Here is a 26,411-nt window from a genome sequence, read left to right on the forward strand (position 1 = left end):
ATCAAGTTACTACTGAAAACAGTTGGAAGAGCTTTAGGAGGTCTCCTAGTTCATTGTCCTGCTCAGACAAAATTATCTGTGCCTTGTTCATTCCTGACAGATGTTTGTCTGGTCTGTATAAGTTTCCTTATATATTTGTATCCAAATTAAATCACTGCTGTGGCGAGACTGCATCAATTTTTTATAAATAAATCTGTTCAAAACCTACATCTAGCTCTGCCCAGAAAGTTGTCGTCTCTACAGGCTGAGCGAGGAGCCAAGTCTCTCCCACTGGGCTGCAGGAGGCTGACCCTATTTCTTTGCGGATGGGAATGAAGCTGTACATACTGAATAGTGTTGTGTTAAGTACAGTTTTGTTCCTTGCAACATGTATTTAATTCACTTGCACACACTCAGCTTACAAAGAACAAGATGAAGGTCTCTGTGCTGTAAAAAAAAAAAAAAAAAAAAAAGTAATTTTATTTTTTTTAGTAAATAGTGGTTTAAAAGTGCTCCGATTTAATGATTAAACCTGAATGTGAGAGTGGATGGCTCCGCATTACTCAGTGCTGGAGAACAATCAGCAGCTACACACCACAGCGTTGGGCAGAGGGAACAGCGGTGGCATGGTGCAGCTTCTCCTCCAGCCTCTGCTAGATGCACTGTTACCACCTCACCTGCTTTGTTCCACTAGCACTTCTAAGCCTCTCCAAATACTCTGCTACCCAGTTGTGGGGACCATGGGACAGATTTCTATAGGGTGCCACAGCTGAAAAGAGTCTGGACAATGTCAGGATGGAATCAGGGAAGGCTCTGGGGCATGACTCAGCCTAGCTGGCGCGGCTACCACCACTCACCACACTTTCACCAATACTGTCCCACAGCAGCAGCTATTCAACCTGACCCAGTGCTAAGTCTTGTGTAACCAGCCGCAGCAGAAAAAGTTCACGCTGAGCAACACCACACTGCAGTTGCCAAATGTTTATTGTACAAGCCTGGACTAACCATAACAGGAACCCAGCTTGGCCAAAGCCAGAAGAAAAAGATGCTTAGCTTGGGATGGAAGCCAGATCCATTATTTTGTAAACAAGCTTGGTACTCTTCCTAAAAATGGAGGTCAGATGCTCATTTGGTGTAAATGGGTATGGCTTAAACTGATCTCAAAGAGCAGGTCAGGAGAAGCAGCCAAGCACTAAAAGTCACTTTATAATGGCTGCCCTGGCTGTTTAGTGCTGTTCAAAAGGCCAAGCCCAACCTCCCCAGGCTCTTCACCTCCACTGACTGCAGGACCAGTCCTGTACCAGGACATCTGCCTTTCCATTCCTGGCATTGACTGTAACAATAAGCTATAATGGCAGTGTATCAGCAGCTGGATAGCAAAATGCCTTAAAAAGGCTCAAGACTTCTGCCATGGGAGGAATGCCCCAAAAGATGATTGAGACCTCCCTGTGTAGTTTGTTGCTTTACCATGGCAGTAGAAAATCAACATAGGTAGATGACCTACATCAGATGAGATGACTCTCCATCAAGCTGCTCCTGAAGGCTACCAGGGAGGTGGCAGAAGCTGGAAAGAACCTCAGATGCCTGGTGGGAAGAGAGGCAGGGGAAGGAGACAGTGGAAGAAGAGCCAAGCTGTTGTTCTGATGTGACTCATTCATTTTCCACTTGAGTTTGTGATTGTTCTTACAGACAAAAAAAAAAAAAAGAAAGACCAAGACTGCTTCAGGGCCTTATTTTAAATTTTTCTGACACAAACAGAGCTTTTCTTCATCTTTTCTGTCCTTCACCTGGCGTTTTGTCTTTTAGAATGGGAAAGCGGATGTTTCTTTCCTGGTTTTATCCCATCTGATAGATACAGATGATACGGTAACATTTGTTCACATTTATGCAAAATATAATGACCCAAAACTCAATGATTTTTATTCTATTAAGCCACAAATCTGGAATCTGGACTAAACCACACTCTGAACAGAAGACTATCTCAAAGACTTGCCTTTCTAACTTACTTTTAGGGGATTTGGGTACATTTACTAGCATTCTTTTTTTGATTTTTTTTTAGCTTTAATAATATCAATGTGATAGGAAGTTATGCATTATGTTAGGAAAAATAAACAAACACTCTAGCAATCTGCTTTAACTGTGGTCTTTTACATTTCTTTAGACTTTTATTTAGTTATCAGGAAAAATGTTATATGGAAGCCCTTTTTTTACTTCCTCTGTACAATCCAATATTTTATATACCTTTATTATATCCATTCATCTTCACATCCTTTTTAAGCCAAGCAACACTGCTCTGCTGACTTTCTCCTCTGCTGCAGGTCTTGCCTGACTTTCAGACTTTCCCATTCCTCTCCATGGAGCCATTCTGTTTCTGCAATACTTGAGAGAGTCCCTGGCAAATGCCTGTTACTTTTATTAAATTCTCACCGCTTCCTGACTAAAGATTTATATGGCTTTTTACCCCATCCATAACACAGTCCTTTATATGTGTTTTTCTGAGACACATGGAGAAAGCCTGTGTTTATTTCTGTAAATGGAGATCTGAGTCTCTATCAAAAGAAAAATGGCAAAGAATCACCCCCCCTACACCCCCCACCCTCCCCCCCATGCCCCCCCACCAGATTAATTTCAGCAAGAGCAAAGGGAAAACCTGGCAGATGGAGTTTTTCTCCCTCTGAGGCATTTTCGCTAATTTACATCCTTGTTTCAGAGCTAAAGGCTCCCACTGAAAGGCAGCCATGTGTTCCTTTTAAACAGGTAGATTTGATTAAAGGCTGGACTTCTGGGGCATGATCCTGCCGCCTCCGTACAATCAGTCCTACCAAGGATAATGAGATTACTCGCAGGAGTAAAGCACTGTAGAACCGAACCCTGGAGTCTCACCAATTAATAGGAGAATTTTCTCCTCTTTTCCCTTCCGCCCCTTTCTTTATTGCCCTTAAAATGCCAGGGGAGCTTCAGAGTTATAGCAATTATTGTTATGGAGAACAGGGCATAAAATGAACTGTTATTGCCTTTAAAAGAGCTGGAATCTCTTTACCTTTCAAGAGTAGGGCATAAAAATCTCTATGCAAATGGATAAATATAAATGCAAATATAATCTACACCAGGAAAAGCTGTTTTTCCCTGAGCTAAGGAAGCATAACGATAATCAGGCTCCCAACTGTAAACGGTGCTCAGTGTTTTGTAAGGGCTGTGAAAAAATGAGGCAAGGGTTTAATCCACTTTCTCCTCTGGTTGGAGGAAACAGGTGTGGCTCCATTTGTAGGTAGCTTATTATTTTTCATGAATATATTACAGGCACTCTTTGCATATTTCAAGTGGTAGCACATTTTCCTGCTCAGGAATATTCAGTGGCTACAGGACATCATGGACTAAGAGGTTTAACTGTGCTGCTTTGCTCAACTTAGATAGTTCACACGGATTTGAAGAGGCAGTAAAACATCATTAGGCAGACAAAGGTTTCCAAGGGCATGGAAGATGAGTGCATCCTTTGTTTGCCAATAGACAAACAAGAGGGGAATTAAAAGGCAGAGTTTCTTGTCGAAGGTCCCACCTTGCAACAGATACATATCCCATGTGGAAAGCTTCCAGGAGATGCCTGTCCCCGGCCCATGTGGGGCAAGTGGTGTTCATACGGCTGAGACCTTGTCAGTGATGGAGCTCCCTGAAGAAACATTGGCATCAATTCACGATCCTGCACTGAGACAAATGGTGAATGAACAATGACAGCATCGAGTATGTAGCTTGGGTGAGACACACAGCCATGAACACTCACACCTGAGTGAGTGCTGGACCAACAAGAGCCATGTTAGTCCAGCACAACTGGAGTAAAAGCACCAGTGTGAACACTACAGTTTTGCATGTCTTGGTTCCTGTGGCCCTGAGAAACTGTGTTGAAACAAAACCACTGAATACCACTGACCACTGTGACTTCAACACTGGGGGAAAAAGAAATGAGGTGCAGTGTGCTCTGTTCTGGGTCAGAAGGGGAGCACACGGAGCAGTTTGGGGGAAGTTGGTGATCCCAAGGGAAAAAGAGAGAAAAGGGAGGGAACCATTAAGTGACCCCCAAGTGTGCATTGTGTCCCAATGTTCAGCTTGATACCTGTGGCAAGTTTATGGGAGTCAAGCCAACTTAATGAACAAGAAAGTAAAGAAAGCAAGAGGCGTGGAAAATAAAGACAGTAGGTCATGGGGAAGGAAAGGAACCAAAATGACTCGGAGCACACCAAACTTCTTAAAATGACAAATGGAAAGACAAGTAAAATTCAGTTGCAAACAACAGTCTGGGAGAAGCTATGAGTTCAGCAAAGGAGACAGGTTTAAATCCCCCCAGGATGTGACAATTTATTGGCAGAACAGAGAACACATTAAAAAGTCCCTAGTGAAACTAAAATTAAAGGGGATTATTTTGCTGCAGCGTTCACAAAAGGACAACAGGGAAACAAATGTACATTTCCTACGAGGTGTAAAGGTCAGAAAAGAGACATGAAGAGATGAACAAGAAATCGAAACTGCTAGAGATTTGATTGTAGAAATAGGATTGTTGCCAGCATTGAGAAGAATGGTAAACTTCTAAGGCAAATTTGGCAAGAAACTGATGAGTCAGGAGAGAGCAATGCAAGCAGGACACAGTGGTGAACTTGACTTCAGTATTATATTAGGTGGGAAGAAATGCAATGCACAAGGTATTTTAATCTGGCACAGAACAATGTGCCATCAGGCCAATACTAAATGTGGGATGAAAAGAAAACTTTAAACAAAATTAAGAGCCAAGAAGAAAACCCAGAAAGTTTCTTCAAATTTAATGGAAATTTTAGTAGAGCTGTATTATCATAGAATCACAGAACGATCTGGTTAAAGATCGTCTAGTCCACCCCTCTTGCCACAGACAGGGACATCTTTCACCAGGTCAGGTTGCTCAAAGCCCATCCAACCTGGCCTTGAACAGTTCCAGGGACGGGGCATCCACAGCTTCTTTGGCAATCTGTTCCAGTGTCTCACCTCCCTCATAGTAAAAAATGTCTTTCTTATGTCCAGTCTAAATTGTCCTCTCTCCGTTTAAAGCCATTACCCTTTGTCCTGTCACTACAGGCCCTTGTAAAAAGTCTTTCCCTGTCTTTCTTATGAGAAAGACGGGGAGGGAAGATGGGTGCTGGGTGAAGGTGAATGCTCCTGATGCCAACTGGCTCTACCGCATCCCAGCTGGAAGAGTGGCAGGGAACCAGCAGGGTAACAGCCAGGAAAAAACACGGTATCAGGAAGAAGGTGCCCAGGAGAAGCACTGGTGGATGGGAGGGATACCAGTGGCCTGAAAAAATCATCTGTAAAGAAAGCTTGGAAAGAATGCATAAGGGACAAATGTCCTGGGAACCAAAATGGCTCAGTATGGCTCTCTGCACGCGTTGATAAGCCTCTTGTGTCCGAAGCAGGTGGAGAACAGTGTATGTCCACAGCAAGGAAACCAGCTGGGACACAACAGGCAGGGTGCATTGGCAAGGGGAACCATTTCAAGGCCCAGAGGAAACCCTTACAAAGACACACACAGCAGGCAAACAGCTCTTGTATGAAATTGGACATAAACAGCCTGGAAGAAACAATTGGTGAACTGGGGCAAGTGAGACCAAGAAGATCGTTATTGAGTGTGGCATATAAAAAAAAGGCCCTAATGTTGTGAGCCATTCCACCTGGGCAGGCCCCTAAACTCTCTCAAAACATTACTGATTTCGGTGATGCTCCGTATCTCTGCTGGCATCAATCAGAAATGAGTAGGATGAGCAGGAAGGTGCTTATACACTTCAGTACCTCACTTTTCCCTGCAGCACGCCAAGATCCAAACCAAGAAGAGCAGCTTCTCCATGGGCCCTCATTTGATATCCTGGCCAGGGTACAGATGAATGGTTAGAGATGGGGGAAATCTTAGCGAAAGCCCCAAAATCATCAGCAAAGTTTTCAACAGTAGTTGGAGAAATTACTCACTGGTGATTCACAAATTCTATGGCCAGAAGACGCCCCTGATCACCCCCTCTAACTTCCTGCAAAACAGACAACTAAAACCTCACTTTGCATCAGGCTTTTCATTGTTAGCTGGTCTAGAACATCTCATTTAGACTGAGGTCAAAGCCTTTAGCAACAGAAATAATCCACCTGCATGTAGGTGTCTGTAATGTCACCTGGTGGTCCCTTGACATTCGGTGGAGATATGGTCAATACAGCAAATGCAGCTTGGGAGCTTAATTCACTTAATCTTAAATTAGATGCCTGCCTTTGTTTGAGTGAATCACACCTTAAACTTCATTAACTCTGCTGACTGGATCCTCACCAAAAGGAAACAAGACAGAGAGTCCTGAGAAGTAGATGCACTGCGGGCACCCAAATCTGGGTGAGATAGATCCCAGCCCAAGAATCCAAGGGTGAGATAAATCCCAGCCCAAGAATCCAAGGGTCCAAAGCACCCTTAAATCTGTTAAGACTGTTAATTTCATTCTCAGTGTGTAGATAAATCACACTAGAAATGAGGTATAATTTTTCTGTCTTCAGCTTCCAACCACTGACTTTGTAATGTCATTGCCTACTTAACTGAAGAGCTGTTCACAATTAAATTACTCTGCTGTTATACCCTCCTTTTTTCTGGATCAACAGAGCTCATTATGAGCTAGATCTGTTATCACTGAAGACTAGATAATCATGCCAGATCAGATCAAATAGTTCCATTAACTGGGAAAGAAGGATCTAAAAGACTCTGTGAACCAAATGTTCTATAAAAGGGGTTTGGTTTGCCACTTCTCTACCTTTTTTTCCCTCTCAAAATAAAAAAAAGTACAGTGAACAAACCCACGCCCCACAAACCCCTCGAACCTCTTGTACTTCCAAAGCAAATATAAAAATAGATAAAATTGGATATTGACAGATAAAGCAGCATTTCAGTTTCTGTCATGGGGAAGAAATGTGTAAGAAGTGAACAACACAGTAAAAGAATTTCCCCTATTTCTTTATCCCGGTGGACTTCCTCTTGGATAGCTTAACAGGTGGTGTGCTCATAGTGTGGTGGAGGCTCTGCCTCCAAGCAAACAGCAGCCAAAGGGAACAGCCATCAGGTGTTATTTTTCTCTCAGCCTCAGAACAGTTTCTTCCTAAAGATCAAATACAAACTTTAAATGAGCCAAACTCATTGCGCCTGGATCACAGAAGACACCGTGAAACCTACCTGTAAAAACTCACATTCCGTTATCACGCAAACCTATACTGCATGTTTGAGAAGAAAACTGCCCCTCTGATTTCTGTATTCATGCATAACGTATCTGGAAAGGTGCAGCTTTCTTTTTTATTCATGTGTAACCTTCCTTTCTCACTAAAACTATTTTTATTCCAAAACCTATTTTTCACTTTTTTTGTTTTGTAAGCAGAATCCAAAGCGAGAGTGGGGGGGCAATGCTGCCAGAAAAGTGATACATCATGTTTCACACTGGTGAAGGATAAAATGAGCAACTCAGAAAACAAGGTTAGACTTGGTGCATCTGCACAGTTTGCTTAATAAAGCTGATGTCTGCTGTGCAGTTTCTCTTCCCCCATCCCAGCTAGATGGAGCACAGACCAGCATTTCTCAGTGCAGGATCTTCTTGCTCGTGATAACTGCTGAAACACAGCGCTGGCCAAGACCTCAAGAGGCCATCCAGCTCAGTCCCTGGGAGGATCAGGAATACCTAAACCATCTCTGACCGATTCTGATAGCAGGTGCCTCAAAGGTGCTTTGATGCTGTCCTGAAGGCTGTGGTAGAGCTGTGCCATGACAGCCCCTATGGAGAAAGCAGAGATTGGGTCGCCCACACATTTTGGATTTAGAAGATGCACTGCACACCAGCCCTGAGGGCTCTGGGAACTGCATATTATCCTTCACAGCCTAAGGGCTTCCCTTACCTCCACCAGCTGATCTGCTCCGGGAACTCAAAGGGAAAAGGGAGCCGACCATATCTTCCCAGAGGGGTTTCCCAGTATGTACAAAGCCTTCCACGGGTAGAGAGGAAACCCAAGTAGCTCCACTGACCCTCACAGCCCCAGAGCTGAAGGATAGTAAGGATGGAGGGAAGGGTATATGCCTGAGGGACCACTGGCCAATAGATATTTCTTTTGAGCTCTTTTGAGCTATTTCCACAGCATTTGCTGTGGCTCCTTCACTGCTTCAGGCCCCGGGGGGAAACTTGGTCATTAGAAAATCAAAGCAAGAATCCAGCACCTTCAAAACCGTGCCCCTGAGGCCTGAAACATCCCTGACACCTCCTTTCTTTTCTCCCTGTAAAATCCTTTCTACATAAAACAGCTATTTTCAGGTATGCCCAGGATGTCCATGTCACACTCCCAGGCAGGAGCATGTTAACGCTGTTCCAGCCTTGCTTCTAGCCTAAAGTCCCCATCTCCTTATCTGGCTGGCATCTGTACCAATGGGGTAGCAGAACTTCCCAGTTGTTGGGCACTTAACACATTAAAGGATCCTTTCAAACTCAAGTTTTATTGGTAGCCCTCCTAGGCTTTAATGGTCCATGCAGACAGTTATCTGATGCACTGTGAGAAAGAATGAATAAATAGAAAACAACACAGAGGTAAAAATTGGAAATTGAAAAGTTGTCAGGGAAAAAAAACCCCACCACCACAAAGCAGAAAAAAATCAGAAATAAAAACTTCTGGTTAATTAGGATGGCTCCATTCCACAACAATTTCATCAAAATAAGAAAGAAAACCTTGGTGTTTTTGCACTTCAGGTCTGAATTCCAACAGCCACATTTAAAAAAAACCAAAACAAACAAAGCCCAAATCTCCCCGCTCCCCCACCCCCACCCCCAGGGGCAAACAAAACCCCAACAAAAATAAACTCAACGGCTAAAATCTGGACAAAAGTACTTTCTAATTCATCGCTATTGACAATTTGGATGCATTTAAATTTAAGACCACAATAAGCTATGTCTTCCATTCTTTTTTTTTTCTTCTTCATCTTTTTTTTCTGAATTAATCATCAGTGCAGAGAGATGAAATTTCTTCTTTGCATATGTCAGTTCTGTGTTCCCTTCTTTTGGAGGAGGATTCTATTAGACTTCCTCCAAAAGCTGCTCTCATCCGCTGTTCTTTCCAGTTCTTTCTCAGAACCAAACTAGTTTCTTGAATATGCAATAATCTTAATAATGTGAGATTAAGACAGCATTTCTGCAGCAGGTTTTCACTAAAATCTCTTTTAGATACCATCTATAAGTAATTCCTGCCCTATTTTCATTTCAACATTTCAAGCACTTCTACTCAAGCTCCGGTGTTCTGTGCGTCACTGTCTCTGGAAAATACTCTCACCCATTTACGGTTCCTCCTTGCCCCAATATACTATTTTAACTGTTGCCACCATCTCTGTTTAGTCCACTACAAGGCTTACCAGGTAAGCGAGTATGGAGGTGGGTTTGGAAAGGATACAGGCATCCAATTTACATGTGAGCAGGTAGAATTACCTTTCTGCTTAGTGATATCTCAAACTCCTTAAGCAACACGGGGCCTTCCTCTGATTATAAGCCAACATTATTTTAATTCAGTTATTTGTATTCAGCTATAGCCTTTGTTCTGGGAACACAGCCAACAAGTACTGAATACTTAGCGAGTATAATTAGAAAGGTAAGCAGCTTTCGAAGGTGGAACAAAATGAACACACACACAGAGTCATTATACGGGATGCATGAGGAGAAAGTTGAGGAGTGGAGGGCAAAGACTTGGACACACACAATAAAACCCCCACACCCTAAGCAATCTGTCTCTACAAAACTGACATCTCTGTCAAATGAATTCCATTCCCCTGATAATTTGGAGAAATGTTTGTTTGTGGAGTGGGTGGGTTGGACTCATGACCTGTTTGCTGAAGCAACAAAAGCTCTTGAAAAAGAGCCTTCCTAAGATCTGACAGGCTTTGGCCTTCAGCAAACAACACGTTCAAAATAAGCAAATAATGAGCAACCTTCATCGATGAACTGCCAGCACAGAATGCCTTCAGATCTCATAGAGCAATTCTTGCTTGGCTGTCCTTCGGGCCTTTTCTCATGGCCCCAAATAATCACGTGGGTTTTTTGCTCTCCAGCTTTCCTTTCAGCATTTGAGCCATTGCTACGTTTAACATTCAGTGCAGCTTCATAAAGAAACCAGCTTATCTCTGGCCAAATTGTCCCAGGTATTTACGTGCTGCCTGGATCATGAGAAAATCAATAGGAATCAAGTACCTAAATATCTTTGAGGATGCAGACCACTGTTCCTCCTGAAATGCCCATCCATCTCCTTTCCCTCTAGCAGAGTAAAAGCACTACTTTTCTACTAGTAGTATGACACAGCCTTGCTGTTCAGCCACAAAGGTCTTCTCTGAGGAGCAGGGGCTTTGCATTTAACTGGAACAGGCTATGGTGACTACAACTGAGAAAATACGCTCAAAGCCAGAAGTGGCTGCAACCACCCAATCACTCCTGAGTGGTTTACATAAATGGGCTTACTCAGACTGGTCTTTTGGAGCAGCTGTTAGGCTCTGTCTTGGACACATCGGTCCCATCCCTAAACCATCAGACTGTCACCCACAGAGCTACCTACCAATTACCAGGAAGGAATCAAGTTGAAATCTGATGCAGAACCCAACAGAGGCTCTAGGCAAAGATTTCCACTAGCTTAAACTTCTCATTAGCTCCTAAGAAACCTCTTGTTGCCCATCTTAGTTGGCAAGTCAAATAGTGACCAAGCAAGCTGTGTTAGAAGAAGCCACTCTCCCACCAAAAGTCAGGGTTGAAACCTGCTGGGATTCAATATGAAGGTGTTTGCATTACTGTTTCCCACCATTTAGCATAGAAGTGACCCAAGAGTGTAGTCTCCATGCCCTATCAGTGCAAGACACACACACGTACATGAACTTCTCCAACCTGCTCAGGTTTGCTGTTTCCAGAGCGGAGAGAAGCCATTTCACAGAGTGCATGCAATAAACCCTCCTCCTCCCGCAGCAGCCAAACATGCATTTCAGAGAGGAAGATCTGGAACCAGCCCTTGTTCTCATTTGAAATCTTACATCTGACATTAAAATCATGAGGCTTCATCATTCTAGCAAGTAAAGAGGATGAGCGGGTGTCACCTGAGGCTAAAGCCACTATTTTTTTCTGGCCCAAATATGCTGGATTTGGGCTGACATAGCAGTGTTAACTCCAGCAGAATGAAAGATGCTCCAATAAAACTATATTCTTGTTAGCAGAATTTATTTTGCTAATGATCAGGGGACAGAAAGGAGAGGGCTAAATCACCAGCCAAAGCTTCACCTTCACCTTTATCAGAATAAACTGTGTTCCCAGTAGAAGAGCTCTGCGACAAGTACCCTACCTGGCAACATCTTCGAGCACCGATCTGGCATCAGCGTTTCAGAGGAACCAGGTGTTGGTTTGACCTGCACCAAGGGTTTGTTTTCCCTGACTTGGAACTTACTCCCTAGAGCTATCTTTGTTCTTAAACCACTGCCTGTGCCATGGCATCCCAGCTGCTTTTCTTGTTCTCTTTCACCTCCATCCACAAATAATTTTGCACAAACTGAAATTCCCCCACCCCACACCCAGTTTTGGCTTTTATTTTGGCTGATACCCATAACAGCCCGTTACGCCAAGCCTGAAATGAAGCACTAAAGTTGGGCCAAACTGAAGCAAGCCCAAGGCAACTTCATTCAGCATGGTGACCTTTCCATAGCTCAGGATCAGACCCAGGAACGACTGCTTTAGCTTCATGAACCTCACTATGGTCAAGCCATTCCCCTCAAATTAAGGTATTTTCAATATTCTTGCCTTCATCTCAGCCATCCTTTCAAAGCAAGTGTGTTCAAAGGGGACATGTTCTACCACCCTAAGTGGCTGCAGGACAGGTACAAGATATGTGACCAGCATACTTCGGATAAAAATCCCCATGCAACCACATAATCAATATACTGGTAACATTTTGGGCCTCATGCAGACCATTTTCACCCTCAGACTTCCCATTTGGTCGATCTGGACCGGGTGCTGGTCTCAAAGTCAGTTATACCATTGTCATCCCATTGCACCAAAACATTTAAAGTAAAATCAACAAAATATCCAACTCTAAGCAGAGATTTCACTCACCACTAACTTGGATCCGATACTTTTATTTGCATGCAGTGTTTATGTCTGAAAGACACTGGAAAAGGCAGTTTTGTTATGTCAGTCTTCTGGCTAATACTTTAATCACATAACCGTCCCTCTGCCCTTCGGTTGGAAGGGGAAGTCTTCACTTCCTGGCCTGGTATTTCTGCACATTTCTACTTCCTGCTTCATTTTTATTCCAGAGAGAGCTGGTTTTCAGCTCTGGACAAAATGACCTTTGCATATCTGTCTACAAAGAGATTTGAGATCTTTCTGGCTGGAAGTGACAGTGTGTATCTGCCATCACTACCAATGCTCTGATTTAAGTCAGGATTTAACTTGATTACCAAAACAACAAAAAAACAAAAAAACCAACCCAAACAAAAAAAAAAACCCAAACATGACAGCACTTACACTGCATCCAGAAATCATGTCTAGATTATACAGAACAGTACATCTGAACTCACTGTACCTTTGTCACACTGTAGCATCACCAATATTCATTGCTGTCCTGTGTGATACATCATGTCTTCCTGGTTAATTGTAATTTTCCATGGTATTTTTCTATTTATGAAGATGCTTTTTCTTGAGCTAAGGTCAGGTTATAATTTCTTTCAGTAAATCAGTTTTGAGCAAAAAGCACAGTTTGTGTTGGCCCCCTTATGCAGACAACATCTCCCTGATGTAAAGCAAGTCACGAAGCTGCAGTAACTTGCTCACAGTTTTGGCCTTGTCTGTGTTGCCTACAAAGTATGTTTTTCACACCGGGATTAATTAAGGCACATTAGTCATCTCCTGAAAGCTAACAACAGGGCAAAACAGTGCTAACACAATAGGTCTTCTCAACTGCATGGCAGAGTTGTACTTAAAAATGTGACTGGCCTGAACCTTGCTTGCTAGGGGACCTCGTGGGCTCTTGCTGCACATTTCATTTCTGCTTCAGAAAAACTCCTTTTCTAAGTAATAAGTATACAGCCTTAACTTTTAAGGTTTTTTTCCAGTAAGTGGGTGCGAAGGTGGCAAAACATGAGTGTACAGTGCAGACATAGTTTTACATGTGATATGAGGGGATGTCAAGGTGCCAATCCAACCACAGATGATGCAGCAGCCCTACAGGTGGGCAGATGGGTTCTGTTCTGAGCCATTGAGGTTGCTCGGTCTCAAACCTGGCTCTGCATTTGCCCCTGGTTAACAACTGACAGTGAAAACCCATAACACTGGAGTATAACAATTTCTACTACACTTTCAGAGATGCAATCTTAAAACATAAAAAGGTAATCAACAGCACTTTCTTCTTGCTGGGATGAATGACCAGAGAGAAACTAACAGCTGCTTGGCTACCACTGAAATCGAGATTTCATCAGGATTTAGGTTGCTGATGCTCAGTTTGACACTGAGCACTCTGTACTATCAGTTTGTGTAAGTAGATGCATATGAAACAGCTTCATAAGACAGCTTGGAACATCTGATTGTGGTGGTTTGTAAATGTCACCAAAATTTTCTGAAATGCTCTAAGTATGGTAAACCCATCAGTGGTCAGGGCCTTCAGCACATGTCAAGTCCTGTCCAGAGGTTACACAAAACAGAGGAGGAGTAATTTCTTTATGGCAGGATTTTTCTAAAGGGCAGGCAAGAAAAGCAAGTCTGTGAACAGGAAAAGACACCCAATACAGACAGTCCAAAAGAAGGAAGGGGCGAAAAGTGGGAAAGCCCCCGAGCAGAAAACCACAAACTGGAACTTGTGAAGGAAGAATACTCAGCACCAAAGGAAGTTTGGGAGGCAGAGAGGAACCAGATGACTCAGTTGCTTAGTGGAAGACAGCCCGTGAGACCAGGCAGGAAAGAAAAAAAGTCATTTTGGCAAAGAGAGAGGCTTTGTGATTTGGATCAGACGCCATACAAAGGAAGAGAGGATGTTTTCCTTAGAGGTCTCTATCTCCTAAATTTCAAGGAAAAAACAGAAATAAATATGTACAGAGCACTGGAAAATGTGAAGAGTTCATGCTGATTTCTGCATGGCCTGTGGGAAATAAAACCCACAGCTTGATACAGGACCATTTTATTATCTGAAGACTCTTTAAAGGGCCAACTTCACTATCTGTTGTCATCTTAGGGTGCTCCTTCAAATGCTAATTATTGGATGAAGACTGGAGGATGGAAGAAAAGACGTTTGCATGTAGACAAGAAATGAAATGGCATAGGAAAGAGACAAACCAGCTGGTTTAAAGAAAATAAACCCAAACGCAGTAATTCAAAAGAGAAAAAGCCCTGGCTTTAGCTACTCGAAATGTATGTTTCCAACTTCAGCCTGCAGCATCCCCTACAAGGGTATTCTGTGGAGTTTCTGAAAGTCTCTGTTTGTCTTGGAAGCTGAGCAGCGACTTGCCATGTCAAATGTGTAACACTCCTTAGCTTATAAATATGCAAAACTAATATAACACAGGTATGATGCTCTGTTGCTGTCTGAAAACTTAGCTGTACTCAAGGGTGATTCAATCTGCATTCATTGCATCTGCAGGAACAATCCATTTGTTGGATGTTTTCCATGTTCATGATAACCTCTGAGAAACTGAAAATGAACTGCCATCGAATAGAGATGACTTCTCAGGAAGGTATGCCACTTTAGCTGTAATCTTACAAGCAAAGCAGAATCACTAACCCTCCAAGAATCAATACAGCTATGCTAGTGCAAAATTTTTTATAATAGTTCTGTTTAGACCGTATCTACAATGCAGCCTTTGGAAAGCCTCAGTATGGGTGTGCTAGGCTGCAGTGTGTGACAGATATAACTAAGCTGGCGAAAGTACCCAGCCTAAACTGATTTCCAAACAGCTGTGCTTTAAGCTGCACAGAATACTCCACCAAGATACCCAGGTGAAAGAGGAGTTTTGCCCATAAAATCTGCACCCCCTTTCCTATGCCAGAAATACGCTCCTGGAAACGACCTGACCTTCTTCTGGTGTGTAAAACATTTTTTTACCCATATAGGTCTTATTTGTGCTGACAAAACCCCTTATGATACAAGATCGTAGAAGCACATCCTTTTAGATACCCTATGTGCATGGTAATTAGCTGTGTCTTCAGCTCCCTCCCTTCACCATCTCAGGTCAGCTGGAGATGAGCTTAGTGGGTAGGTCTGCAGGCTCAATACCTTCAAACAGGGAAGAGTGCCAAGCAGGGTACCCACCAAAATATCTGCTCATACTCTACTGGCACTTGTGCATTTGCATAACGTAGAGTCCACCAGGATACATGAAACAGCCTCAGTTCTGTGTGGTTAATCAATAGATAGCAATCAATTAATCAATAGATTAACCCTGCTGATTTTAGAAGAAATAATTTTGTCTGAGAGGTGAGTAAATACCAGCAGGAAACCATGACAAATACCTCAGAAAGGTAACGTCTTCTACAGACACAACTGATCTGGAAGGATATCTGTCCAGCCCTCACCAGTTCTTCCCCTCTCTTTCCATGTCAGACCCATGTGTTATCACTGCTGGTGTTTCCTTTTAGCCTTCTTTCCCACGAATACGAGGCTTATGTAGTCACACTGCGTAAGACTGGGTCTACCTGTATGCTGGCCTTTCCTTCCCAGCAATAACTTTAAAGCACGCTTTCAGGTAAAAAATTAATAAATACATTGATAGAGAGATGGAAGACTCAAAGACACAAAAGTCATGCAAATAGGAGAGCGAGGAAGAAGAATAAAAATCACATAAAGAAAAAAAACTATATTGTGTCTTGTTTGGGACCACCACCCCATTATAAGAGGTAGATAAACTGGAAGGCATCCAAGCGAAGAGCACTAAGATGGTGAGGGCACTGAAGCTCATAAGGTACAAGGACAGGCTGGGGCAGCTGACTTTGTTCAACCAGGAGAGAAGAAAGCTAAGGGAAGGGGGATCAAGTTGCTGTTTTCTACTGTCTGACGGAAGGAAAACAGGAAAAATGGAACTAGCCCCTTTTGAGAGATGCACGGTGAAAGGACAAGATGCAACATCTGCAACTTGCAATGGGGGCTATTCCAGTTGGACAAAAGAAAATAGTTTCACCTTCAGAGGAGTTCAGTGCTGGGATAAGACCCCTGAGAGGGTGGGCACTTTCCAACCTTGGAGATTTCCAAACCTGGCTGAATGAGACCCCAAAAAACCTGATCTAACTCCAGAGTTAGTCCTGCTCTGACCATGATGCTGAGTTAGAAACCTCGAGGAGACCCTTCCCACCTAAATCATCCTGTGATTCAGCTATCATTAGACACCAGAGAGACCACACAAAAATTCAACCTCAAGATACAAATCTATAGGAAATAAAACTTCCTTGGCTTTGCTACACATGGAACTATCTGAGCTTTTCAGTACTGGTTTTCTCTTGGTTTGCCTTTATTAAGAGGAAGTTATATTAAAGCAGTAGCGTGGAAAATAAAGAATGGAAATATGTGATCAGTTTTCCCTTCAATAGGCAGAAAAAGAAAATGCATCTTTAATCATAGTGAAAATCTGCTGCTTAAAAGATGAAAGGAATCTTGATGTACAGCTTTGAGTCCTGGAGACAATAGGTAAGCCTATGGAAAATTAGGTGTGTGCCTTCATTTCCAGTGCAGGAAAGAAAACAGTGTAACAGCCAGGTAGCAGACCTATGTGCTCTGTGCCCAGAATGGTTTTTCTCTCTCTGTCTCATCAGATGGGCCCATTGCCTCCGTTTCCCCTCTGAAATCACTGCCCTTAGCTTTGGGTGATCCAAAATGTGATGCCATACCGCTCTGGACAAACTGTATGATACCGCTTTTGCCACAGGAAAAACAGTTGCTGAGCAGAAACACTAAGGAAAACCCCTGACTTTACACTTCCCCAGCTAGATAGACCTTTACATATGGTAGGATGTCATGAGCCACGAGGACAGAGAATAGAAGTGAGGCAAATCCATAGCCCTCTCCTGGCTCTTCCAGATGAAAACAATTGCACTCAGAGCCTCATGGGTTCTTGTGGAGTATCCAAAATCTCATCCATCTAGAAAGAACAGGGTACAGTTAGACTCCTAGAATGGAGGCTAAAGCTCAGGATAAAGCCCTGAGCAGCCCAGTCTTGGAGCTGCCCCTACTTTGAGCAAGAATCTGGACCAGAGACTGCTGAAGACCCCTTCCAACCCAACTCATCTTATGATCATATAAACATTTACTCAAGAACTTTAACACTAAACTGATGCCCATCTAGTTGTCTTGTACATCTCCATTCCTCTGCATTCACCAGCCTCAGAAGAAAAGATAAATAAAAGTTTCAACCAAATGTGGGTTTGAGGTATCTTTTTTTAACCAGCAAAAAATATAAATTGGGGTTGGCAACTCCTTTTTTATAAGTTTCTAACTAACCCACTGAATTGCTTTAGTTCAAAAAATTACACACACACACCCCCCACTCTGGAACCATTTCATTTAGGGATTTTTATTCAGAAAACGTATCATCTTCAGACAGGATTTTTAACAGCCTTTAATTATTTTTAATTGAGAATGATTCAAAATTGCTTTGTTTCATTTGTTTGGACCTAACAAGATGTTTTTAGTCCTCTCCCAAAGTTTGTTTATATAGAGGCAAGGACTCCAGTCCCCCCTTTTTAAGGTGTGTGCTGGGGCTGCTCACCAAAACTATAGATTAAGATAATTTTGTCAGTGTGAAACAAATGTTGGTCACAGACTTTGAAAGAGCAGTCAGACCAAGAAGGGTTTGTGCCCTGTGCCCTGAGCAGCTTGTGCTTTCCTATGTCTCCTGACCATTTCCAGCTTGTCATGGGTTCTCTCCACCTTGGCCATTCCAGCACAGCAACGCTCCTAGGGCTGTATGTCGTCCCAGCTTTCTGACAAAGCTCCCCAAGGTAATTGATCTGGAGCAACCAAACAGTACCTGCTATAGCTCCAGATCTGCTCTCCCAGAAACCCTCCTCACCAGCATCTTGGTGGGGAAAAGGAGGCTGCTGCTATTGCACACCACACCCCAGCTCCTGCACGGAGCTAACAGCAGGACCAGATGATGCAGGGCCTGGAAGGGGACCAAACCCTGAAATCCTGACATAATCCTGGGGGGATGGCTGAGCAGAGATGGTTACACAACATGCTGCAAAAGTACTGGACATTGACTGCGCTAATAGCACTTCCATTACCTCTCCAGAGAAAGTATTCCATTTGTCAGTCTGGAAGAGGGAGAGGTCAGTGTCCCTGAGACAGGAAGACCAAAGAAAGTCTGTGTTGTTAGCTAAGACTTGAACTTGCTCAAAGAAAGCCTCTCGTGTCAATTTTCATGCATTGGTTAAGATGTTTGCATTAGGTGAGAGACTGACTACAGCTAGGCAGCTTGCAAGGGACAACAACTCCGAGGCAAGACATTATGACTCCTTAAAATTTTGCTGAAAAAGCCACATGCTGAAACCCAGTCAGCTGGTGTGCCTTCCCACCTAGAAAATAAACGTGAGCAATCTTATATAATTATAATAATTAGCATTTGTAGTATGATGATGCTTTGATGCAACTCATTTTATGTGGCTTTTTATCATTGTTCTTTAATTAAAAAGATCTCCAGCTATTGAGATCAGCACGAGTGCGTCACACCCAAATGAGTGAGAAAGCAACTTTACCCCAGATCCTAAAAATAAGGTTTGTTCAGAATTTGGATACCCCTGAAGCTGGCAGTGCTTGTAGCTAGGGTTTTGGTTCACACTCGCGCCCCTAGGTACTAGCCTATGCTGGGCAGATAAGGAAAAGGAGCAAAGCCAGTAAGTTTCCTAAAGCCACAGCTGGAGCTGAGATCCGCCGTGCTGGGTCTCGGCATGCTGCCAGATCTGACAGACTGTGCACCTTTCCTACTGTAAAAGTTTCAGATGTGAAAAACAGGCTATGAAACAAGCCAGATTTCTTTTCTTTTTTTTTTTTTTTTTTTTTTCCTTAACCTGTTTAAAAAACCAGAATCCATTAAAGGAATCGCTATGTGGTGCATTCCGAAATGTATAGATTTTATGACAGCTTGTGAAGTACAGTCATGGGACTGAAGCACGCAACAAGTTTTTGAAGGTGCTTAACATTCATTCCATCTTTGTTCTAATTTAATTAGTAAACATCTTCAAAGGGAACTTGCTGACTGCTCAGGCAAAGGGCACAAGCAGTCCGGCACCGCAACAAGCAAATAAATGTTTAAAGGAAGCTATTTGGAACATACAAGAGCTTGGGGTTTGTCCATGCAAAAAACCTTCAGTGACTCAACTCCAGTTAAAGACAAGGCAAAGCTGTGTCTATTCTGAAGCCTGCTATGGAAATAGGGCGTTCATTTACAAAGAACTGTGTCTATATGCAGATTTGTGCTGAAATGCACTTGGGATTTGCAACTACATTAGCTACATCAATACTGTTTTCCATGTAAACAGGGTTTTTTGTCACTGGTTATCATAACAGTCTAAGAAATATTGACTTACTGGAAAAGAGTGCCCCCAGGCTCACAGTAAGCAGTGAGCTGTTCCCAGGCTTCTGCAGAATATTTCTGGGCACATCTGGGCAGTAGGCTGGCTGCAGAAAGGGCTGGTGAAAGTCGTGATTGTGTAAACCAGAGACTTCTTGAAACCAAAAGGTTCCTAAACAGACAGAAATATCTGCTTACAGACGGACAGTGTCAGACTTTGATCTTTAAAATTAAATAGCAGTCTGCTCTCCTTCCTAGTGCCTAAATGTCCTGAGAAGTCTAGTTTGCAGGCTTGGTGACCAGGTCCCAGATGCTTGCGGAGATAGGTGGAAGTCAGGCACACAACCATCCCTGCGGATCCCGTTGGTAGCTTTTCCTGGCACAACCACATGGTGCATCTCCTGCTCTGAGCTGGCATGGGGCACAGGTGAAGAACCTGCTGTGGGGCTGGGATGGAGAAGGGAATCTGGGCTATGAAATGGAGGGGCAGAAAAACAGGCATTTACTCCCCTGAGCTGCTCTGCCAGGGCTGGAGAGGCATAGGGTAACAATTTCTTAAACCACCTCAGGAACCTTCAGCAGAGGTCTTTTCATCACTGCACCAAAAGAGATCAAAGAATTTTTGCCAAAGCGAGGTAAAAGATTTTCCCCAAAATGCTATAGTTGGACAAAACACACGAAGAAAAAAACCAGAGGAATGGAGAGAAAAAGGAGGGCTGTTATTATGTCTTCTGACTGTCATGATAAATTCAGTTCTGGATGACCACAAACTTTCCCTGGGCTTTTAAAACCTTTCAGTGCAATCTGGATTCACTCTGCAGTTCATATTCTATAATCCTTCCTCTTCGTGTCCATCACCTCTGGTTTGAATGTGAGTTCTTTTTGGAAAAGACACTTTCACTGCATAGAAAACTGCAGACTGCCACCACAGTTACTGCCCCAGCTGGAACGCCTATATACCCTTGAAACACAGTTTTAAAAATCAATGGTTTTGTAAGCCCTGCAAAAAGAATATTTGAGCAACCACAAGACATTTTAGGACTCTTCGATACTGATGACTCAAGAATTAATCATTGCTGATGAAGAGCATTTTAGAAGACAAAATAATGAAGTAATAAAAATACACAGATTCTTTACTTTAAAATTATTATCAAGTACCCTTATTTTATAATTATATTAACACAGAGCACACAACCTGTATAGAATTTGACAGTAGGGCTTATATCTGTAATTAAATCACACAAGCAAAAGCTAGTCAGGAATTTTTTTGTGTCTTAAAATAAAAAGGTACAAATAGTTGTAGGGGATTTTTCAATACCTCCTCCCCTGTGATAGACCCATAGCAAAATAAAAATTTTCAAATATTAAAAATGTGAAAAAACACGGTATTTTGTTGGGGGGTGTGGGGGTTTTTGTTGTTGTTTTGGGGTTTTTTTTGTAGGCTTTGTTCTTTTGATGGAACTTTCCCATGATTAAAGGAAAAACAGAACTGTTGCAAATGTTTCCATAGGAAGTACTTATCATTTCCCAAACAGCTCTCATCTTCTTTCTCTTGATTCATACTTTAGGTCGAAGCTGACTAAACTCTGGGTCCCAAAATGGTACTTAAAACACCGTGAAAGAAAAGGGAATAATATACTGCTTGGTGGACTATATAACACTGTGTGACTTACTAGCTATATACCTGTTCTGTTAGTATTTTCCTGCTGTGGTTAAGCAGATGACCTCAGGACAGCTGGGAATTCACTAAAATAATCCTTTCCTCTTTTTCAAGAGTGAAAACCCCACTTCTTGAACATACGACCCAGAAATGAAATCAACCTTTGCAGCCTTCTCTTTGCCATAAAAGGGCTCCTCTCTCCGCAGCCACCAGAGTCCATTAGCTGGGAAAGCAGGCAGGTGTAAAATAAGTTCATGTTTGACCTCACTGGGTTTGAAAGCCAGCACTGAAGTTTATCACTGCACAAGCCCGTGAAGGGAGGAGGAAAAGCAGAGAATGGGATTTAGTCAAAGACTTACTCAGAGTTAACACAGGCCACTGGCGCTAATAAACAAACATTGCCAGACATCAAAAGGAAGTAAGTAAATCTGGGAAGGTTTAGTCCAAACAATGGAAGGGCAAGCTAAGCCTGTTGCAGGGTGGGCAGAAGGGTGGGTGACTTTGAGATGTTAACCCTTGCCTGGGCCACCGCAGCATCACAGAAGAAGGGTCAGACCCCAAGTTTGTTCTAGGAAAGCAAGAAATGGGTACCCCTAAAATCAGAAAAAACACCCTACAGTCTGAACCTTAAATTTCTTTGGTTCTTCATCTTAAATTGATCAGGTCCTGTGAGCTCAGAAGTCATCCCAGTGCAGCCAAGAAGTTACCCAGCCAGTGATTTGCCAAAAAACTGATGAACCAAACCTGATTTCCAGGGTTGAAACGTGGCAAGTTTTACACAGCGCCCAGACAAGTGGTGGGTGATGGCCTTACAGCAGAAACTGTAGCTGCTCAGCACACTAGAGCATGAAGGTTTTCTGTACTGGGGAGGCAATCTCCACTGCAGCATATGGAGCTTGGGAATGGAAAAGCCATGAAGGTGGAGCAGTATGCCTTTTGCAAGCATGTCCTTGATTTCTCCAGCAGCTTTTTGAGGAGCACACAGGCTAGCTCAGATCCCAAGTCTTCCTTGTTTAAAGGGCATCCCTTTACCCTAGATGACAGTGTCTCTACCCTAGGTGGGGTTGATTCAACGTAATCACATTGCACACTTACACACACAATTCAGCAGAGGGGCAAAAGTGTCATTCAGTCACCTCAGGCTTCCTGGTCTGTGCAACTCCATCTTTTCTTCTTCTTTCAGTTTCTATTTGAGCATCAGTTTTGCTCTGCCCATAGCACAGTGCCCTGTAAGCACAGCTCTGATGGTGGCCCCATGGAGGACATATGTATGCTCACCCTCAGAAAAAGACTCTTGCTGAAAGGAAAGGCTGTGAGGAAGCAGACAGGAGTTGAAAGAAGGGAAATACCTTCTTTTCAGGTGACAGCACTCAGAGTTGGGAGTCTCAGAACTATGGGTGGTCTCCGACCCACCCATGCTCAGCAGCATCTCCCAAACCATCAGAGTTCAAGATGTCCTCCACCCAGGCTCAGCTAAGGATCTCCTTCCAGGCCCAAGGAGCAGGGGCTGTGCCTCGCACGGGATGTCCTGAGACTGCTCATCTTTCTGCAGAGCCAAACATCCTCTTGAGCCTTTGGCAAAACTGAGAGATGCTGCCCCTCACTGAGGCACAATTTCCATTTTTTCGGAGGCATCATCTCCTGCCGAGGGGAAACAGGAGGCACTGGGGTGAGTACAGCATTGCTTGCGGAGGTCAGAGCCCACCTCTGGGTGCAGGAGCCCCATCAGAGGTAGATCTCTCATGGGCTCCTGCTGTGCATCTCCCCAAAGGCTTTTTGCATCACCTTTTTCCTGCAAGAAAGAGCCACATGGTGATAACTCCATTGTAAGAAATAGAAACTTGTTCCTCAGCTCCGTACTTCAGGTGGGCAGGTAAGGAGCTGAAGCAGAGGCATGGCTTGTTTCCCCTTGCTCAGGAAGAGGAAAGTAAAGGAAAAATTCAGAGCTCCTTTCTAGCACCTGGATGCCTTCAATGCACACTCTTCCTCCTGAAGGGTATTCCTCTGTCAATACACAGGCATCGCCTCCCACAGGCTGCCTGCAACTTATCCCTCAGGGAAAGGGCAAGTGTACGAAAGGGAAAGCAGAGCAGAGAGCTTGAAAGATCCAGAGAGCACAAACAGAGGCCCTAAGCAGGACAAACAACCAGACATAATCAGGTAGGTGTTTGCACTGCATCTGCAGTGAGGATAGCCAGCAGTGTCTTGGTCCTAAAGGCAGGTGATAGATTTAAAAAAACAAAACAAAACACACACAACCCCCCAAAAAATAAAAAAGCCTCCTAGAAACCACAAACAACATGGAGGTTTAAATAACATCATGCATAATACATTGCAAACTCCCACCTCCGAGCGAGGCTGAAAAGGAGTGTAAACTGAGCCAAAAACAAAGCAAGGTTTTTACCAAAAGGCAAGGGCTGGCAAATCTGTAAGAGCCTGCAATCTGCCATAGCACAGGTTGTTTGAAGGCTGGGATGAAGAACAGCAAGCCAAAAAGGCCCCAGCGCCTGAGGATTATTAACCTTCTTTTCTTTCTTTCTTTCCTTTTTTTTTTTTTTAAATTATTCCTGCTCAGTAAGGGCTCAGTTTGGCACTTCACAAACTCTCATCTGCCGCCGGGAGTGCAGACACAGACCACCCAACACAAAGCAACCAGCGAGTGCTGAGGCACAGCTCCAGGTGGTTCCAGACCTGCTCCCTTCCCACACTCCCCACCTCCTGACTCCCCTTCCATCAACCGGGATGCCTTGTCGGGCACTGTGTCACCTCTGATCTCTTCAGATCACAGCGTGCCGCCTTTCTTTGTCAGGCAAGGTAACGCAATGACAGGATGATGTGCAACGGGTGCATGTTTCTTTTATTAGGATCGTGTACCTGCTGTCACTTTGGATAAGGACTATCTATTTCAAGTGGTTTCCTGCGAAGTCAACGGGGCTGAGTTTCTCCAGGAGGTCATGAGAATTATCTGGAACCTCCAAGTGTGTGTATTCAGACCTATATTCTCTATCACAGCACAGCCAGCTTCATTATTTCAAGATCACGTCAGGTACATAACCATCTAAAGCAGCCACAAGAAGCCCAAAGAACATAAGCACATATTTAACTTTGAGCTACGGGATTCCTCTAGACTTCAGTTTTATTAGCCCTGCGCTTAAAGCTAGGAACATGTCTTTTGTAGATCCTAACAGCATCAATAATTTACATTGTGGAAGCAGCTAGAGGCCCCATCTAAGTTAAGATTGTTGTACAAACAAAATAATTGACAGTCCCTGCCCTAAAAATCTTTCAGACTGGAAAGTGAATCTGCAATTCCCTTTGTAGCTTGCTCTTCCCTGATTTATTTTCCTCTCATATTTAATCCAGCTTAAACACTTCCGTGCAGCAACATCAGCATGTTATTTTTAAATTCAGCTCTTATTGACTAATGAGAAGAATTGACCCTCGTCTTTATTGTTAGAAAAGGGCAGAGGCAGCTGGGCTCAAATGCTGAAAGATTTACTGTAGAGCAACCAGTTCTGCTGACGCACTAACTGAGATATGAGCCATGAATTAAGATGCTTCTGAAATACTTTTGTGAGCTTTCAGCACTAGCACAGGCTCCTCATCAGCTGTTTGCCAGTCAAGACAACAAAAATGCACCCTCCGGATTAACTCTTCCCCAAGGAGTTTGGGCTTAAACCACCCAGGATGCTTTTCTGACTGTATTTGGCCATGTAAGAATTGGTATCAATCTGCTTGCAATTGGGATCAGATGCAAAAGCAAAATAACAAACAGAACCAAGCAGCTGGCTCTCTGTTTTCTGATTGATATGGTCTTGTGTATTTGACATATTTTTGCAGTTCTAATCTCATACAGAGCAGGATCCTGGAGACAGAGTACCTCTGACGATCAGGTGCCTTGCTACAGTCTGAGTATTTCTGTGTGTAATTGTCATGAGCCGTACTTGCTCACTTCTCTTCCCGTTGGGCTAGGGTCCCTCTGCAATAATACTGAGTCTCATTTTCCACAACTGCTGTGGTCTCCTCTCCAGACTGTCACTTCTCCTCTTCTATAACATGAAGCCCCAGTCTGAACCCCACGGTCCAGCCATTGCTGAGGAAAGCAGAAAATCGAGTGTCTGAGTACATTTGATTTGGTTTTTTAAATACACCCCACACAGCAGCCCAGTAGAGAGATTCCTTTAGCACCATGTTGCCCCACTGACTCATAGTCAATTTGTCATCCTCTAAAATCCCCCAGTCCTATTCCATGATAGGAAAATACCGGTTAGAAAACAGCAAGTTTCCTCTTTTTTATGAGACTGACAAAACTATTTAAAGGCTTTTACAGTAGCTGTTGTTTTTATAACATCCTTAGTCTGCACAAAGTTGACCACATCCAATATTCTTAATTAATACCTTTGTAGCTGCTATACAATAAAAGTTAAGAGAGTAAGCCAAGGTAAAACAATAAATAAATGAACATTTTTATCAAACTTCAGGTTTTCTATGGAAAAGGACAGGACAATCCATAGTTTTGTTACAGGTTCCCCATCACTCCTGTGTTAGATCCAGTGCCCTCCAGGCAGACACACATGCCATTCCCAAAGCTAACATCCCACTCGGCACAAGAAGATGAAAAGAAGACGAAAAGAAGTCCTTGTTCTTACCACATGTAAGCATTTCAGTAGCATCTAGAAGCTCCAGTCAGGGCCTTCAAGAGCTAGACACAGCTCACACGTAACGCCTCTGCCAAGCCTTGAAGGGGTCAGGTTTAGACACCAAAGGCTCCTGCTGAAGAGCAGCAGTAAAATCAGCACCAGTCCCAGCCCAGATGCCTAGCAGGACAGCTGACATTTCCTCTGGCACAAGCAATATTCATTCTAGCAATTATGTATTAAAAATGTATTAAAGAAGTGCAACTCTTTCTTCAGAGAAAGGAGGGAATAACATGCAGCCCCTCCCTGTCACACTCCCTGCTACCCTTCAAACCTGCCACCCACCTCGTACTGTTGCCCTTATTGAAATTTTTGAAGCCCAAGCAGAAGCTGAGTTTGGAGCTTTTCCAGCCGTCCCTCTTCCAGCGGAGGCTCTTGAGAGCCCAGGACTCTCGAGAAGCCCCATCTGATCCTCGGATCAGAACCACCCTTTGTGCATGACCCATCCAGCACCAAGAGGTACAGCTCTGATGGAGAACAACTGTATCCAGCTCAGGTGCTC

General features: G+C 43.4%; 1 long non-coding RNA gene across 9 annotated transcripts in view; it reads right to left on the reverse strand.

Moving 5' to 3' along the window:
• LOC308060715 overlaps positions 1–26,411 on the reverse strand; it is a 228,783-nt gene that overhangs the window by 38,160 nt on the left and 164,212 nt on the right. For 7 of the 9 annotated variants that reach the window (XR_013926850.1, XR_013926851.1, XR_013926852.1 and 4 more), the window contains one exon: positions 1,896–25,985. The exons of 1 other annotated variant lie outside the window; for it this stretch is intronic. This is a non-coding gene — a long non-coding RNA (uncharacterized lncRNA). Of the gene's footprint in view, positions 1–1,895; positions 25,986–26,411 lie in introns of those variants that run through there. One more of the 9 variants, XR_013926853.1, reaches the window with a different exon arrangement.

The sequence above is a fragment of the Falco punctatus genome (genome assembly GCF_963210335.1).
Source record: "Falco punctatus genome assembly, chromosome: 3".
NCBI lineage: Eukaryota > Metazoa > Chordata > Aves > Falconiformes > Falconidae > Falco > Falco punctatus.